The sequence below is a fragment of the Primulina eburnea genome, chromosome 1 (genome assembly GCF_022965805.1).
Source record: "Primulina eburnea isolate SZY01 chromosome 1, ASM2296580v1, whole genome shotgun sequence".
NCBI classification, from domain to species: Eukaryota; Viridiplantae; Streptophyta; class Magnoliopsida; order Lamiales; family Gesneriaceae; genus Primulina; species Primulina eburnea.
Genome location: NC_133101.1, coordinates 55,770,767 through 55,776,766, shown reverse-complemented (window position 1 = coordinate 55,776,766; position 6,000 = coordinate 55,770,767).

Here is a 6,000-nt window from a genome sequence, read left to right as displayed (position 1 = left end):
TCAGAAATGAATTTCAGTATTTAATGGATAGTAAATCTAAAATTGATTTTACTAAAGGATCTTCTGCTAGAGCAAAGATCAATGCAGAATTTTATCTACCCAAATGGGAATCTTTCAGAAATTGGTACTTTAAAAGTTTTTCTGAAGAAGAGTTTGAATATATTGTCTCAACATTTTATAAATATTGTGAAAACTAGAATAAATTGATACATTTTGTTCCTTGGTTTTTTAAAACATTTATTATAGATTATATTTCTATTCTTGAAAGAAATTATAAACTTTCTTCAGGACAGATTCAAAAATCTGTTTATCCTCCTCAACAATCATTTATTATAGAAAAGAATAATAAAATTTTAAATTTTACTGCTTTTTCAAAATTATTTGAGAATGATATGTTACAAATTACTGTTAAACATATTAATCAGATAATAGAAAAACAGAATTATACAAATTTATATCTCACGATTATAGGAGAAGAAATAAATTCTCTTAAAGATCGTATTGATAAAATTATTTTAGCTATTAATAAAATTAAACCAGATGTTCATATTGAAGAACCAGATAATAATATTGTTTCTGTTGCTACCTCATCCATTCAATCCCCTCCTGATATAAAGGATTTTAAATTTAAATCTTCTGTTTCTGATATAGAAAAATTATTAGAAGAAAAATTTAGAAATCTTAATTTAAATACTCTTAATGAAGAATTTGAAGAATTAGATAAGATTAATAATCATTCTGATAATGAAATTAATAAAATCAAATGGGCTGATAGACCTACTACATCCAAATATTACTATAATAAACCTACTCCCATGGATGTTCTCATTGAAGAAAATGAATATATTTATTCTAATAGCTATAATGGGAAAAATATTTATGAATGGAATATTGATGGTTATAGTGATAGGCAAATTTATAATACTGCTCACAGAATGCTAATGTATAGTACTGTGTGTAAATCATCAGGTAATACTGATAAAAATATTGCTAAAATGATAACAGCAGGATTTACTGGCCAACTTAAAGGTTGGTGGGATAATTATTTACATTATTCTCAAAAAGATGAAATCTTTAATTCCATAAAAATGGAAAATAATATTCAATTAGAAAATGTAGTATATACATTAATACTAACTATGATTGAACATTTCACAGGAAAATTCACTGATAATAGTGAACAAATTAGAACTTTATTAAGTAATCTAAAGTGTAAAACACTTACTGATTTTAGATGGTATAAAGATACTTTCTTATCTCGAATTTATGAGATTCCAGACTGTAATAATAGTATGTGGAAAGCTAAATTCATAGATGGCTTACCTTTCTTATTTGCTGAAAGGGTTAGAAAAGTATTAAGAAAAGATGATATAAATATCTCTTATGATAATTATACTTATGGTAATTTGATTAATACTTGTATTCAAGAGGGTTTAGCTCTCTGTAATGAATTAAAATTAAATAATCAAATTAAAAGACAGAATTTACTAGAGAAAAAACAGTTAGGTAAATTTTGTGATCAATTTGGTATGGACTTACCTAATAAAGGTAAGAAGAAAATTAAAGATAAGGATGATAAGATTTATAAGAAAAGACATTTGTCTGAAAGACAAAAAGAAAGAAAAAAGAAAAGAAAAGAAATTCGTGAATCAGCTAAAGCTGATAGGAAAAAAGACAAATACAAAAATAAATTAATAATTTGTAGAAAATGTAAAAAGCCAGGACATTATGCTAATCAATGTTGGGCTAAAAACAAAATTAATAATTTAGAAATAGATGATAATCTAAAAGAAACATTATTTAAAATAATAATGGATTCTAATAATAATTCTGATAGTGAAACTGAGAATTCTTCAGAATCTTATAATTCAGAAGAAATTATGGATAATGAATCAGATATTTCTGATTTAGAAGAATGCAATAATTGTATACAAGGAAAAGCTTGTATAAATCCTATAGAGGATAATAATAATAAAAATGATGAGTTTTATAAACTTATGTCTCAATTTCAAGATTTAAATATTAATGTTTTAACTAACAATAATATTTTTGAATTCCTTAAAATGATTAAGGATCCAATATTAAAATCCACTATCATAGATCAAATGGAGAATACTGCTTCAACCAGTAACAATGATAATAACATTCTTGTTAAACAAGAACAAGCTTATTCTATGAAAGAAGTAAAAAATCTTTTACAGAAAAAATATAGTCAACAAAATCCAGTTACTATACAGGATTTAGTTAAAGAGATTGATAATCTTAAACAACAAATAAAATTTTACATGATAATAATAATAGTTTAAATTATCGTATTTCAGTTATTGAAAATAATAATAATTCAATTTCTGAAAGTTTTGAAAATATTCAAGATATTTCATTTCCTAATAATAATCAGAAACATTTATCTGTTTTGAGTATGATTATATCTCAAAAATGGTATACTAATATTACTTTATTAATTGATAATTCTTATAAAAAGAATTTCATTGCTATGATAGATAGTGGTGCAGATTTAAACGTAATACAGGAAGGATTAATTCCTACAAAATATTTTCATAAAACTACTCATTCTCTCTCTCATGCAGGAGGAGAACCTTTAGAAATAAATTATAAATTACCTAAAGCTTATATTTGCAAAGATAAAAACTGTATTCAAACCAGTTTTTTATTAGCAAAAGACATTTCTAGCCAACTTATACTTGGTCTTCCTTTTATATATCAAATTTATCCTTTAACTCATGTTGATGATAAAGGTATAATAAGGAACTTATCAAGGTAATCCTATTTCTTTTCAGTTTATAACTAAACCTGTTCATAGAATCTTAAATGAACTTCAAGAACAGATTGAAAGAAAAACCTTTCAAATAAACTCTTTAAAAGAAGAAATAAAATTTCTTACAATTGATGAAAAATTACAGAATCCTAAATTACAGGAAAAAATAAAAATTATTTATAATAAATTTTCATTAGAAATATGTAATGATCTTCCAAATGCTTTTTGGAATAGAAAGAAGCATATTATTTCTCTTCCATATGAAGAGAATTTTGATGAGAGAAATATTCCAACCAAGGCTCGTCCTTGTCAAATGAATTCTGAATATTTAGAATTATGTAAGAATGAAATTCATTCTTTGTTAGACAAAGGTTTAATAAAACCTTCTCAATCTCCTTGGTCATGTACTGCTTTCTATGTTAATAAACATTCTGAACAAGAAAGAGGTGTTCCTAGATTAGTAATAAATTATAAACCTCTTAATAAGGTTTTAAAATGGATTAGGCATCCTATTCCTAATAAAAAAGATTTATTAGATAGATTAGTTCATGCAATTATATTTTCAAAATTTGATTTAAAATCAGGATTTTGGCAGATTCAGGTAAAAGAATCTGATAGGTATAAAACTGCTTTTAATGTTCCTATAGGACATTATGAATGGACAGTAATGCCATTTGGCCTTAAAAATGCCCCTTCAGAATTTCAACAAATAATGAATGATATTTTTTATAACTATAGCAATTTTATAATTGTTTATATAGATGATATCTTAGTATTTTCAAATGATATTGAAACACATTTTAAACATTTAGAAATGTTTAAAAATATAGTTATTCAAAATGGTCTTGTTATTTCAAAATCTAAAATGATTTTATTTCAAACTAATATTAGATTTCTTGGTCACATGATTTAAAAAGGGAAAATAATTCCTATCCAAAGGAGTATTGAATTTGGTTCAAAATTTCCAGATATAATAACTGATAAAACTCAGTTACAAAGATTCTTAGGAAGTTTAAATTATATTTCTCCTTATATTCAAAATCTTACTAAAGATTCTGCTATCTTATATGATAGACAGAAGAAAAATCCTTTACCATGGACAGATAAGCATACTAAAGCTGTTCAAATTATTAAAAATAAAGTTAAAAATCTTCCTTGTCTTATGCTGGCAAATCCTTTATGGGATAAAATTGTAGAAACTGATACCTCAGATATAGGTTTTGGAGGAATTTTAAAACAAAAAGATCCTCAAACAAAACAAGAATATATTATAAGATTTTATTCTGGGAAGTGGAATAATGCTCAGAAAAATTACTCCACAGTAGCAAAAGAAATCTTAGCTATTGTTAGATGTATTTTAAAATTTCAAGATGATTTATATAATCAAAAGTTTATTATAAAAACTGATTGCAAATCTGCAAAGTTTATGTTTAATAAAGATTTTAAACATGATGTGTCTAAGCAAATGTTTGCTAGATGGCAGGCTCATTTAGCTCCTTTTGATTTTGAGATCATTTATAAAAAAGGTGAAGATAATCATCTACCAGATTTCTTAACTCGAGAATATTTATCTTAATGTTTTCATCTACAGATATGTACTCTCGAGGTAGAGGAGAGTCCTCTTATAGAGGGCGAGGTGGCAGGGGAAAACCCCCTAATATTATTGCTCAACATGGTAAACAGAGGCTAATAGCCCAGAATTTATCTAATTCGTCATCAGCCAGTAATACTGAGCAGAATGAGTTATACAATGAATTTCAAGAATTCTTGAAACAAAAGCAGAAAAATAATTCTGATTCTCAGTCTTCAGCATCATATGCTAATATCATCAAAGAAGATGATAATGATACAGCTCTTTATACAGAGTCAAAACATAAAGAATTAATTCTTCTTATAGAAGAAAAAGATATCCAATGGGAAAAAACTCCTTGGATTATTAAGGAAAGATATTTTACCAATACATCATATGTATATGGAGCTTATAAGCAAAGAGGATATTATGAGAATCTTCTCATATCTACTAAAAGTGTTGATATTACTCACTTTTTCAGTAATACTCAACAAAAAGGAAGTTATAACTTCTCTAAGTTTATTATCAAAAAGATTATATCTATTGAAGAATGGGGTATATCTCCATTAGTTGAAAAAGAGTTTTACTCAGAAAATCATAAAACCAGTTTTAAATTCAATTTCTGGGATTATATTGAAAGTTTTAATAAAACTTTATTATATGGAAATGAAAAAAGGAAACATACATGGTTTCTTAAGATTTGTGAAAATGTTTTCCATTATCCTATTCCAAATTGGTTTTTTATTTGGTGGAAAATATTTGGTCCATCAGCAAAGATTTTGCCAGAGTTTTTTATAAAACCATTCGATACTTGGTTGAATGTTGCACCAATTATTACAAAAAGTTTTTCTGAACATTGGATTGATGGAAAGACTTTATGTCTATTCTTCATGGAATTCGGTATTCCATGGATCTGGAAATGGCAGCCAGAATTTGGTTATACAGATGAAGGTATCCCTTGTCTATGGAGAACTAGCTCTACAAAATTTTGGGATAAAATGTTACGAGAAGATCCAGTATCTGGAAAACTTCATGGTCATGACACCTTACTTCAAATGGAAGAAAAAATTTCTTCATATCAGAAAGATTTGTTGAATCAACAACAAAAAGAAAAAGATGCAATGAGTCCATTTAAAATTCTGACTCAAAAATATTCAGAGATCTATTCTAAAGAGAAGATGGTAGAAATCTACATTGATGAAATGAAAAAAGATCTTTATAAGAATATGGGATGTTCCGATTCAAAATCAGACCAATCAATGGCTTCAGATTCCAGTGATAATCAATTCATACATCTAATGAAGATGCATGATGCACAGGATCCAGATGAGGATATTCCTCAATTATCTCAAATTGAGGATATATTTGAAAGTTTGAAGAAATCTCTCAAAGATAATACCAAAGATGATTAGAATCGTTGAAAGTGGAATATTACTATTCAAGAGTTGGTGGAATAACACATCATCATGGCATATCATGACAAAAAGTGGGTGGCATATCACTATTTACTTTTTGAATTTTGTAACCATGTTACTTTTGCTTTAATAAAGCATTTACTATTTTTATTTTGAGATGGAATCCGGGGTTTGATGTCCGGCTCTTCTATCTATATATAGGTTATTTCTGTGTTCTTAGAAGGACACGGTCGAGTTTG